Genomic DNA, 14,170 nt, shown 5'->3' with positions numbered 1-14,170 from the left:
TAATAAAATAACTATTAGATCAAATATTTTTATTAAAATATATGTAAAATTAATTAAAATATCTATACAAATTTAGATATAAATATTTAATTTAATAATTATACTCATTTTCACATAAGATAATAACTGCATTCTAGATATTTTTATACCATTGATTTTATGTGTATTACATTAAATCTATTTTTTCTTCAATTAAAAACAAATTATTTACATTATAATTAAGAGATTGATAAAGAAAAAAAATATAATTTGATATTGAGATTAATTTAAATCTTAATTAATAAAGTGGATAATTAACTCTTGAGGTTTGCTTGACATATAGCCATTTTGATTCATCCAAAATAGTAATTTATAGGATATAGTCTACTTTATTTATACCATATAATTGACACCTACCAAGTGTTTTCTTAATTTAGAGATTTAAATACCAACCTAATCCTATAATGTAATCAAGTTAATTACCACAAGAAATAGGCCATAGCAATGAGGTTACAAATAGGCAATATGCAAAGTATAGGGACAAAGTCAACATCTTATTGTCCTATAATGAATATGCTTTTGTGAAATGACTAATAAAGCAAATTTCAACTCTTCTCAAAACACAAGCCATATGGAAAGCACAAAAGAAGCAATTCACCCTCTTTAGATTAATGAATCAAAAATTAGCTTTTAGGAGATGTTCAATCATTTAAGCAAAGGACAATTATTTTAGAGGAAGAATTCACAAATTGCATAGTTGCTTTCAACCATTGCACACTAAGTCCACCAATTAGAAGCATGACTAATTTAGGTCAATTTGGTATCATTGGATGCTCTTTTTTTTGGTGGGAATTCTTTTTTTATTTCTTTCTTTCTGTTGGAGAGGTCTTTACACCTCTATTGGATGTTGAGCATTAAGACAGTGGCAATTAAAGGATAGAAGAAGAGACCACAATTTTGTCTTTTTATAAAAGAAAATTCTTGGTAAAGAGAAAGAAAATTCTTAGTGAAGGAAAAAAAAATTCAATAAAACATCATGGTGAAATTTTGTATATGGGCATTATATATGGACCAGACTTTTCAATAATTGAATCCACATATTTTATTAAAAAATGTTGGAAGAAAGTGGGAAATATTTTGAAGTTTGCTCTAAATTATATTCTGATATTTCTTATTTTAAACTTATAATTTTAATTCATATATTATCATCAATAAAAAAATATATAAAATTTTGAGGGTTAAAATGATGTATGATATGATAATTTGAAGACTGAAATTATGTAAGCTTTTATTCCTTCCTCCTTTCATTCTTTTGGTATTATGAGTGATCGCCCGTAGGTGTTTTCATTGATGACAATTCTCTTTTTCTCTTTTTTTTTTTAATTTTTTTTATTAACCTTTATATCTGTATCCGTTTGAAGTATATTATAGATATATCTCTTAGATTTATCATTGATAATAAATCTTGAATCAACAAATCCTCATACCTGTCCTTATTAATAGATCTGAGTATATATGTAACACCCCAAATTTTATTATTTATGAGTATTTTTGGTATTTTAATTTTATTTAAATTTTAGGAATTTTTTTGAGATTTTTCGGATTTTAAAAATCGGGTTCGATTTTTCGAAAATATAAACTTTAATGATTTTTAAAAATTAATTTAAAGACCACGTGGCAAAACTAAAAATATATTTGGAGTCTACGTATTTTTATGAGTTTTATGGAATTTTTTCGGAATTTTTGGACCTCGTTTTCGGTCCCGAGGCAGAGTAAAAATTCAAAATTTTGTATTTCGAATCGAACCGGCTGAATCGAACCGGACCGGATCGGACCGGTCGAATCGAACCGGCTCCCTTTCCTTTTTCTTCTCCCGCGCGTCGTCCCTCTCTTTCTCTTTCTTTTCTCTCTCCTCCCCTCCCTGCGCTGCCGCTCATTTCTGCACAACCGGCCGATCCGGCCACCGATTGGACCGGGTCTTGTGTCTAAAATCATCTACTCGGCGAGAGCTTTCCATAGACACCAAGAACGCCGAAATCCATCGAGCGGTTTGTCCGATTTTTGCTCGGGAAGATTTTAGCCCATTTCGACTTTTGGGCTAGATTTCTCGAAAACCGTGAATCCCACGAGGAAACCGAGGCTACCAGCACGCTCCATTCGTCGAGAGCTTCGCAACGACATAAATTTCGAATTTTTCCGACACCGTTTTTCGGTGGGTCCCACGAAACTTCGCAGTGTAATTTCGAGCATTAAATGAGCTTAGAAAATTCTGAAAAATTTATGTGCTAACCCCCGTGTTATGGGCTTCGTGTAGGTATCCTCGATTCGCGGAAATTCGACAGTTGACCGGGTCTGCAAATTTCGGGCCAGACAGACCCGTTACCGGAAAAGTCTCCGAATTGGGCCGAGGTTTTGGCTAGCCCCCCATTGTCAGACGTCCCGAGCGCGTTCCCGAAGTCGGAATCGGCAAAGGTAAACCCGAACCTTGCTTTTTCGTAATTTTCTAGTGCTTAAATAGGATTAAAAATCCATAAAATATTCGTGGTAGCTTGGAAAATTACGATTCTTTTTGCAATAGCTTAGTAATATTGCTAAGGACCGCGGGGCAAAGTTTTATAATTTTTAGAGCTTGTTTGGGCAGTTTTTGCAAAAATGATCAATAATAAGGATTAAATTGAAATTTTGCGTATTGTAATGGATGACTGATTTGATGGGCCCAGGAGGGGCTGTGTGTTGTGATTGAGTTGTGGACATATGGATTGTGAATATAGAAGTGCGTTTTTAGCCCTTTTGCAGGTTGGGTAGGTCCTAGGTATAGGGGAGACTCTGCCGGATTTTCGGCACGACTTAGGACGTACTTGATCTGTTTCTTTGTTGTATTGAGTCAAATTTATTAAATAGATGTAATGTAATTGTCAGGTGAGCCGGGACAGCCTTCTTCCTCCGCCCAGCCGCCACAGTAATTTGTCGTCAAGTCTGTGAGTAAAATATTAATTTTAACTGTAATTTCAATATTATTATATGTTCAGCATGCCCATGCATCACTTATATGCATATATTTATGTAGTTAAACTCTAGGCACGATTTATGTTGCATTCGTAACTGTTGATGTGCCATGGATGTTGTTGTGGTAATTTGGAGCAGTGTGCGTGCGTTGGCGTGCGTGTGATGTGGTGTGGACTATGGATAGGACGGGGTAGTCACGGCTTGAGTAATTCGCTGGGACCCATTCCTTCGAGGGGTAGTCACGGCTTGAGTAATTCGCTGGGACCCTCGATTTGGTTATTAAGTGGAAGTCCGAGCTTGAGTAATTCGCTGGCACCAGGTTGGATTTAAGAGAGCTGTATAGGGGATCAGCTCCCAATATGATATGATTGATGCTACAGGGTGCGTGAGTGCTCCAAATTACCTTTTTGATGTTATGATGTGAAAATGTTGTTTATGTTGCATTTCACTCTACAGGGTGCATTAGTTCAGATAGTTATAGAGATTATAGTTAAGATTGATATTTTACTCTCTGAGTCGAACGCTCACTCCTGTTCAAAAATTTTTACAGGCCACAGGAGGATATTTTATTCTGGGTTAACCTGCTTTTATCCTTCGCAGGTTGTTTATCCATGTTTGTGTAATTTTATTTACTCTTAGAATTTCCGCATGTGTTAGCAGTATTTATTTGAATTTGGTCTGTAATATTTTCATCATGTTGGACCTGTAAACTTAAATATATTATGCATGTTGATGGATTGGATGAGGGAGCTGAGCTCCCATTTATTATTATATTGATGAGTATGTGGAGGGTGAGCTGAGCTCCCCAATTGACTATGTATTGTGTTTACAGGTCGGGTGAGTCAAAAACTCCCCGTTGGTAAGTCCATTTTATGGCCGGACTCTGTCCGTTTGTTTTCTTGATATTGGGCCCAAATGGGCCTTAGAGTTGGGTTAATGAACAGTTAGGCTTACTACGGGCCTCGGGGGCTTTAGGCTGGCCCAGGTCCTAGTGCCGGTCCGGCCCATAGGTTGGGTCGTGACAATATATATTTTTCTTTTCTAATAGAGTTTTTCCTCCTTAATGAGCTGTTTTTATGTGTATTTATAAGCGATTTTTTTTTGTTAAAAATGTTCTACTACGTGCATATCATTTCTTTAATAGAAGATCTAAATTTAAAAGTTATTTATTGAGACTCATAAAAAGATCATAGAGACGAAGAGTAGAGTGCACAGCCTGTCTATTAGCCAATCAACATGCTTTGTCAATGCTATCGAATTTTTCAAATTCTTTATATTATTTTTTATATAAATAATTAATTTTATTTATATAAAAATATAATATGTTGATTTGTACATCACTTTATTCTTCTTCTACGATGAAATAAATTCTCTTTATATAAAAAAAATTAAAATTTGATTAAATTTTAAAAATTAAAACAGATAAATAAAAACTATCAGCAAGATATCAAAGTGTAATTAAAAAATTTATAATTTTATAATAAATACAAAACTTTAGAGTTCTTAACAAATTTTAAAATTATAAGTTTAAAATAAGAAAGATTAAAATATATATTATAAAAAAAATAAAGATATTTTGTAATTAACCTAAATTTAAATATAAAATGAAAGAAAATGAAGCAGTATAGACAATGCATAACACCTTGGCGTCTCTGGCAATTAGATTTGGATGTGAAAATATTGTTATTGTCCATGTCAATAAGAATTGAGAAAGCTCCATTTTATTAAGCATTGATGTTGATCGATAATTGAAGTATTAGTTGACAAAATTCATTAAATTGTTCCTTTCGTCAACCTTTAAATGATCATTCACTTTACACCTAAAGAGACTTTGAATTTCTAAAAATTAAAAAAAAAAAAAAAAGAAAGTTATGCTTACTTCCTCTATTTACTTTTTTTTATTTAAAAATTAATAATAATTATTATTTTTTTTAATTTTACCTATTATCTCTGCTAAATATAATAAATATCTATATAAATATTTTTAATTATTAAAGAGTAATTGATCAGATAAAAATAAAGAGTAATTTTATTAATTTTTAATATATTTTTATAAAAATAAGATTATTTACTCATTTTTTTAATTATTGTATATAATTTAAATGCAATAGATAAAAAAAGATGAAAATAATATATGAGAAACTTTTACCAAAACTCAAAGTATGAAATTTATAGACTTATTTATTTTATGAAAAATAATTTATATATGAAAAATATTTTTTTATAAAAATATTTTTTATTATTTAGTTATAATATTAAATTAATTATATGTGTTTATATTATATATGTATAAATATTTTTATATTTTAATAAAATTATTAAAATTTAAAAAATAAAAAATATCTTATTTTTTTATCAGAAAAAATATTTTCTATTGACTTTTTTTAAGTGCTTCAAATACTAACAAAATATAAAATATTTAAAAAAAATATAAATATTTTTCATAAAATAAATAGTCTTAATAATTAAATTTTAACATATATTTTATATTTTAAATATGTGCTTATATATCATAATTTTATTTTTTTCTCTTTATTTATTAGTGTTTTTCACTCAGAAAAATTCATGATAAAAAGTATAATTTTTATTTTTAAAAAATTTTTTGTTAATTAAATTTTAATTGAGATTTAAATTTATAATTTCTTAAAATTTATTCGAGAGATATAGGTTAAGAAAAAAGAGAATAGAGATAGAAAATGTTAAGGGTTTGAAACCAAGTGGTTGGTGGAGTGAACTATTCACCCATTTGTCAAAAAGCAAGGCCACCGACAAAAATAACGGTGCCACGTTTCTTCTTGCGTTTTCATAGCAGCCAGACAATCGCAGGTGTCTTTCACTGATTGGATTTCAACTCTAACTATTGGTGGACCCAATACACAGAGAGTGTCTGTTGAGAGGAATCATGGAGTGCACCGGCGTTTATAATAGTTCTGTTCAAAAAGAAAAGAAAAGTAAAATCCTACCTAATGTTTTAATTTTAATAAAATCGACTAAAATTTTTAAAGGTGTTAAAATTTTATTTAAATTTCACCAATTAATCAAATTTTAAATTTTATTTCTTAATTTATTTATAAGTATCATTAAAATTTTTAATTTTATTAAATACATAAAATATTCTACGTATGTAGATCCTATAGAGGATTGATTTATACAATTTTATTATTATATGGTTCAAACCCGTAATCTTTAGATCACAAATGGAATAATTTTATTGTTATATTAAAGTCACCCACTAATTTATTAGTTAAGAGATTAAAAAAATTTAATAACTTATTTTATAGGATATTATTAATGTATTGTATTATATTATATAATATAATTTTTATTGTTAATATGTTTAGAAAAATATTATGGTATAAAATAGTTTAATAATATTTTTTTAATTTAATTAAATAATATAATATAGTAAAATAAATATAAAGATTATTAAAATACTTTATTAAAGATGATGAATAATAAAAAGATTTTTGAAAACGAAGAGATAAAATATATTTAAAATTTTATAAATGATGTGCAGATAAAATGAAAAAACAAAAATTTTAAATTATTTCAACTCACTAAATTAATAATTTAAAAAATTATAATAAAATAATAATTAAGAAATCAACTATTTACAATTTAAAATCACCCTTTTTTTAAGAATAATTTTCTTAAATAAAAAAAAATTATACTATGCATTATGAAACTGTGGCAAATCATGATATTTAAACAACCATAAGTGGACTAACAATTTGGGCTCCACCTTCTTTTATAGCATTGACTTGGAGAAACTCAAATGTACCATTAGTAAGGTGTCCGTTATGGTCCCAATCTCTCTGTTTCTTCTCTAGTATAATATATATATATATATATATATATATATATATATATATATATATATATATATATATATATAAATGAAAAATTCTTTATGGGAACCATTTATTAACTTTATCCCTATTCACTATCTTTAGCAGAGACGTGACATTTTTCTATTATAATAAAATAAATTTGTCCTCTCTGTTATCATCATTAGCAATTTAATTAGGGCAATTAAAGGATAGAAGAAGAGACCACAATTTTGTCTTATTACAAAAGAAAATTCTTGGTAAAGAGAAAGAAAATTCTTGGTGAAGGAAAAAAAAAATTCAATAAAACATCATGGTGAAATTTTGTATATGGGCATTGTATATGGACCAGACTTTTCAATAATTGAATCCACATATTTTGTTAGAAATGCTGGAAGAAAATAGGAATTTGAAGTTCGCTCTAAATTATATTTTGATCTTTCTTATTTTAAACTTATAATTTTAATTCATATATTGTTATCAATAAAAAAATATATAAAATTTTGAGGGTTAAAATGATGTATAATATGATGATTTGAAGATTGAAATTATCTAGGCTTTTATTCCTTCCTCCTTTCGTTCTTTTGGTGCTATGAGTGATCGCCCATAGGTATTTTCATTGGTGACAATTCTCTTTTTTTTTTTTTAATTAACCTTTATATCTATATCCGTTTAAAGTATATTATAGATATATCTCTTAGATTTATCATTAATGATAAATCTTGAATCAACAAATCCTCAAACCTGTCCATATTAATAGATATGAGCATATACATTTTTCTTCTCTAATGGAGTTTTTCCTCCTTATTGAGCTGTTTTTATGTGTATTTATTGGTTATTTTTTTTTGTTAAAAATGATATACCACGTGCATATCATTTATTCGATAGAAGATTTAAATTTAAAAGTTATTTATTAGGACTCATAAAAAGATCGTAGAGACGAAGAATATAGTGCACAGCCTGTCTATTAGCCAATCAACATGTTTTGTCAATGCTATTGAATTTTTAAAATTTTTTATATTATTTTTTGTATAAATAATTAATTTCATTTATATAAAAATATAATATGTTGATTTGTGCATCACTTTATTCTTCTTCTTCTATGATGAAATAAATTCTCTTTATATAAAAAAAATTAAAATTTGATTAAATTTTTAAAATTTTAAAAATTAAAACATATAAATAAAAACTATCAAGATATCAAAGTGTAATTAAAAATTTATAATTTTATAATAATTACAAAACTTTAGAGTTTTTAACAAATTGTGGAGATTAAAATTATAAGTTTAAAATAAGAAAGATTAAAATATATATTATAAAAAAATAAAGATATTTTGTAATTAACCTAAATTGAAATATAAAATGAAAGAAAATGAAGCAGCATAGACAATGCATGACGCCTTGGCGTCTCTGGCAATTGGAGTTGGATGTGAAAATATTGTTATTAAGCATTGATGTTGATCGATAATTGAAGTATTAGTTGACAAAATTCATTAAATTATTCCTTTCGTCAACCTTTAAATGATCATTCACTTTACACCTAAAGAGACTTTGAATTTCTAAAAACAAAAAAAAATTAAAAAAGAAAGTTATGCTTACTTCCTCTATTTACTTTTTTTTATTTAAAATTATTTATTATATTTAAAAATTAATAAATAAAAATTATTTTTTTTAATTTTATGCTTTATCTCTTCTAAATATAATAAATATCTATATAAATATTTTTAATTATTAAAGAGTAATTGATCAGATAAAAATGAAGAGTAATTGAGTCAATTTCTAATATATTTTTATAAAAATAAGATTATTTAACAATTTTTTTAATTATTGTATAAAATTTAAATGCAATAGATAAAAAAAAGATGAAAATAATTCATGAGAATGAAATCTATAGGCGCATTTGTTTCATGAAAAATAATTTATATATGAAAAATATTTTTTTATAAAAATATTTTTTATTATTTAGTTGTAATATTAAATTAATGGTATGTGTTTATACAGTGTATATATATATATATAAATGTTTTTATATTTTAATAAAATTATTAAAATTTAAAAATAAAAAATAAATTTTTTTATCAGAAAAATATTTTTTATTAACTTTTTTTAAGTACTTTAAATATTAAAAAAATATAAAATATTTTTAAAAAAATATGAATATTTTTCATAAAATAATTAGAGTCTTAATAATTAAATTTTAACATATATTTTATATTTTGAATATGTGCTTATATATCATAATTTTATTTTTTTTCTCTTTATTTATTAGTGTTTTTCACTCAGAAAATTTCATGATAAAAAGTATAATTTTTATTTAAAATTTTTTTTTTTTTAATTAAATTTTAATTGAGATTTAAATTTATAATTTCTTAAAATTCATTCGAGAGATATAGGTTAAGAAAAAAGAGAATAAAGGTAGAAAATGTTAAGGGTTTGAAAGCAAGTGGTTGGTGGAGTGAACTATTCACCCATTTGTCAAAAACATGGCCACCGACAAAAAAAACGGTGCCACGTTTCTTCTTGCGTTTTCATAGCAGCCAGAAAATTGCAGGTGTCTTTCACTGATTGGATGTCAACTCCAACTATTGCTGGACCCAATACACAGAGAGTGTCTGTTCAGAGGAATCATGGAGTGCACCGGCGTCCTGTTCAAAAAGAAAAGAAAAGTAAAATCCTACCACGTTTTGATAATTTTATCTAATGTTTTAATTTTAATAAAATCGACTAAAATTTTTAAAGGTTGTAAAATTTTAATTAAATTTCATCAATTAATCAAATTTTAAATTTTATTTCTTAATTTATTTATAATTATCATTAAAAATTTTAATTTTTAATTTTTAATTTTTAATTTCATTAAGTACACAAAATATTCTACATACAGGGGATTGATTTATACAATTTTATTATTATATGGTTCAAACCCGTAATCTTTAGATCACAAATGGAATAATTTTATTGTTATATTAAAGTCACCCACTAATTTATTAGTTAAGAGCTTAAAAAAATTTAATAACTTATTTTATAGGACATTAACACCCGATTGACTGAGTTTAACGTACTTTATTAATGTATTGTATTATATTATATAATATAATTTTTATTATTAATATGTTTAGAAAAATATTATAGTATAAAATAACTTAATAATATTTTTTAATTTAGTTAGATAGTATAATATAGTGAGATAAATATAAAAATTACTAAAATATTTTATTAAAAATGAATAATAAAATGGTTTTTGAAAACAAAAAGATAAGATATATTTAAAATTTTATAAATTGTGCATAGATAAAATGAAAATATTAAAAAATTATAATAAAATAATAATTAAGAAATCAACTATTTACAATTTAAAATCACCCTTTTTTTTAAGAATAATATTCTTAAATAAAAAAAAAATTATACTATGCATTATGACACTGTGGCAAGGACCAACAATTTGGGCTCCGCCTTCTTTTATAGCATTGACTTGGAGAAACTCAAATGTACCATTAGTAAGGTGTCCGTTATGGTCCCAATCTCTCTGTTTCTTCTCTTGTACAATATGTATATATATATATATATATAAATGCAAAATTCCTTATGGAAACCATTTATTAACTTTATCCCTATTCACTGTCTTTAGCAGAGACGTGACATTTTTCTATTATAATAAAATAAATTTGTCCTCTCTGTTATCATCATTAGCAATTTAATTAGGGCAGTGGAAAAGTTTCCAGCAATGGAAGATGATTGTTTAATAAGATAATTTATCTTGCAATTGTTATTGAATTTTAAAAAAATGTGGTGCAGATTTAAGAATTTAAAAAGAAAATATTATACATGGATTTTACAGAATTAAAGTGCAAAATCATTAATGGCAAAATATTTGATTTAATTCATATATTTATCAAAAAATTTAATTTAATTTATTTTTTTTATTTTAATTAATTTAGAAATTTTAATTTAAAATTTATAAATTAATTTTTTTATTTAAATAAAAAATAAGAAATTTAATTTTTTAATTTTTTTAATTTTTGAGAGTTTATTAAAATTTTGAACTAAATTAAATTAAAATTTTTTAATAAATATATGGGTGTAATTACACTTTAAGTCATCATATAGAGAGAGAGAGAGGTCTGCAAATAGTAGAATTCAATCAAGCCGCCCCGGCGTGCATTATTTTCATTATAAATAAAATAAAATAAGGCATAGCATGAGTTCATTATATGTGTGGTAAGGGCTCCCGGCTTATCTTGGTATCAGAGCCTGATTATGTTTGTATTATACATACTTCATTGGTAAGTAGGGGAGAAATCTTCACACTCTTGTATTTCTCTTAATTTCTGTATCACTGTTTTCTGCCATCTTCTCTTACCTTGGTATATCGGCTGGAAACCAGTAACTGCTTAACTCCTTCTTAGAAGGTAGAGCGATCTCTGGCCACAACGCCACGTACCAAATATGGCTTGTCAAACACCTAACCCTGTTTCTGAAACTCATCTCCAAACCCCTTCTCCCTCGGAGATTGTTAACCTTACTTCTTCTCTTTCTTTCTCTTCACCACTTCGGAGAACACTATCCTCCAGAATTGATAATCTCATAGAAATATCCACTTTACCTGAAGATGCTCAGATTGGAGAATCTCTCCTTCCTCTTCTCAGTCCATACAACATCTATAGACGATCTGGATCTCTAACCAGATCTATCAGGTCTCTCATTTCATCCCGAAGATCTTTGTCAAAGGAATATGTTCAGGCCTCCAGAATGGACCAATGCTCTCTCCAGAGTTCATCTGCTGAACAATATGTGACGTTAGAAATCCCTCATGACTCATCCCGGATGGAGACAAGAAGGGTTTTCTCATCTTCACTTTGGAGCTGTACGACTTATCCTCAGTCTACATGGGAGACGAGGTCTTCCAGTTACAGCTAGAGTGTCTCTCCTTGATACACGATTCTTGCAGTATGAACATGCGGTTATAGGAACCTGCCTCACCACTTTGCATGCTGGGAGCGTGGTGTTGACATTCTTCCCAAACTATAATCTCTCGCTAAGAGATCCACATCTTAGCACTGCCCTTAAAGTTCAGGTTCAACTCACTGGCGCTGCTCAGGTGACCTCTTCGATGATGGCCACCTTACACCATCAAATTATCTACAGATTGCAAGATCATGCTGTAGATCTTTCACAGCCATCTGTCTCCAATGATGCTCTGCTTGTATTGGCTGATACTGAAACCACCCCAACAATTGTTCAGATACCTAGGCAACTGCCTAGAAATGAGCTTGAACAGCTCATTCCAAAGGATTGGTTAACCAATTACGAAAGGCTTCATTCAACCTCTCAGCCAATCCAGATCACTGAGTCTTCTTTCAGGAGAAACCCTGATGGAACGGTGCAGACCACGTTTCAACCTCCTCGGCATTCTACAGGCTCTTTGCCTGTATTCCAGACCATGATGGTCCAGCCATTAGAAAAGGAGCAAGACTACTATCCCATTGGAGCAGTAACACCAGACAATCATTACATCTATCCTCAGAAAATAGATGGTCACTGCCCCTGGGATCTCCCAGGTTCTGGAGCATGCGATGAAGATTGTGATTGTCAAGACAATTACTGGGAAAATGAATATGACCATCCTCTGTCTGATAAAAATTGGAGGAAGCTCACCAAACAAACAAGGAGAGCCTCTTACAAGCCACAACAAGTTCTCAGCAGAGACTATCCAGATAGTAGCCCATGGATTGGTATCCATGAGGAAACCAAACAGAAGAAGCCTCTTCCTATCTATGAGCTTGCCCTTGAGATCATCAGAAAGGAAGGAAAGAAACTACCCCCTCTTAAACCAGTTTCTTCTCCTCCTGCTCTTACACTAGGACATCCTTGTATTATGATGTCACATGCCTCCTATGACGCAGATTTTCCTCCATTAGCACAACATGACCAGCAGGACCAAGATCTCCACCAGACCTTTCATTCACTCAACTAAGATTGATAGTGAAGGTCAGACAACCCCGATCACTCAAGCTGAAGAAGTTTTAAACTGGCAAACCAAGAATGCTGCTGTCCAGAATAAGACGCTACAGCGTATTGATTCCAAAATTGACCAGGTCCTCACTAGGACTCAGCATGTTGATCAAAAGATTGACTCCTTCACTGCTTTTGCCCAAAACATGTATAAGGATCTCCAAAGCAGAATTACCCAGCTTGATAGAGATCTGAAGGCTTTGATCCAACAACGGAGATTTGGTGTAGAATTCAATCAAAAGGAACAGGAAATAAGAAGGCTGAAGAAACAGTTGGCCCAAGTTGAAGCAGACTTGCACAAGCCCACAGAAGCTCCAGTCTCTTTCAAATTTATTCACCCTTTCTCTGCCCAAACAACTTCTAACCCTTTCCTTCCTACACCTGAACCTGCTTATTCCCCTTTTGGACCTTTTAACTATTCATATGAACCGCCTCCAACATATCACCCATCTCCTTTGTTCAGACCTACTCCAACACCTGCCAGGTATGAGCAAAAGAGTCCATCTTCCTCAGAAGAATCCCATCCTTCAAAAAGGAAGATTGATAAAGGGAAGGACAAAATGTATCATGATCCTCCTCCACAGCATATGGTGTCCATACCCTCTGAGCCAGAACCAGAAGAAGATTCTTCTGAAGACTCGTCTGATGATAGTGAAGACGGACGAATGGATATCACAACACTGCTCATGGCTGATCCTCAGCCAACGACCTCCCAAACAGGTCCTTCACCAACTACAGATTCTACCAGTGGCACTACAGGCCCTGCAGGGCCTCCTCAAGACCCCCATGTTGAAATTCCTGATGATGAGCCAATTCTAGACTTTGGGCTACCAGGCGCTCCACAACAGGCCAGGCCCAGTTCAGGCCCATGGTTCACCTTGGATGATGTTCCCCCATCAAGATGGAGAGACCGCCTTGCAGAATTTAAAGCTTGGCTTGATGTCCAAATGCTTCGGGAAGGTGCTGACTCCCATGCTATACTCAGAGAATTCATCTCTCGAACTGTTGGCACATTACAAGACTGGTTTTCTTCCATTGGAGAATATCAGAAAGCTCAATTTTGCCACCTGACTCCCTTACAAGCAATCAACGCTCTCTTTGCTGAGTTTCTGGGAGATGCATCCTTATACAAGACAGCGCTTAAGACAAGAGTTCTTTGATATGCGCCGTTCTTTGAAAAGATCGGACATTGAGAAACACTACCCAGTATGACTCAACGTTATTATCTGCTTAATGGTTACAATGATGTCAACCTCCGGCATACCTATATTGCCTCCCTACCAGAAGCATTGCAACCAGAACTCCATAGAAGTATTGCTGCTACCAGAAGAGCAATGAATGCTATCACC

At 30.0% G+C, this 14,170-nt stretch overlaps 1 long non-coding RNA gene across 1 annotated transcript; it reads left to right on the top strand.

Annotated features, from left to right (window-relative positions):
- The first annotated feature begins 1,927 nt into the window (after positions 1-1,927).
- Positions 1,928-3,752, top strand: LOC131178626 (uncharacterized). The gene is made up of 4 exons (XR_009147563.1): positions 1,928-2,191; positions 2,294-2,451; positions 2,899-2,957; positions 3,536-3,752. It is a non-coding gene; the product is annotated as an uncharacterized LOC131178626 (long non-coding RNA).
- The last annotated feature ends 10,418 nt before the right edge of the window (positions 3,753-14,170 follow it).

Source organism: Hevea brasiliensis, chromosome 3 (assembly GCF_030052815.1).
Source record: "Hevea brasiliensis isolate MT/VB/25A 57/8 chromosome 3, ASM3005281v1, whole genome shotgun sequence".
NCBI lineage: Eukaryota > Viridiplantae > Streptophyta > Magnoliopsida > Malpighiales > Euphorbiaceae > Hevea > Hevea brasiliensis.
This window is presented reverse-complemented; position numbering and strand designations above follow the sequence as displayed.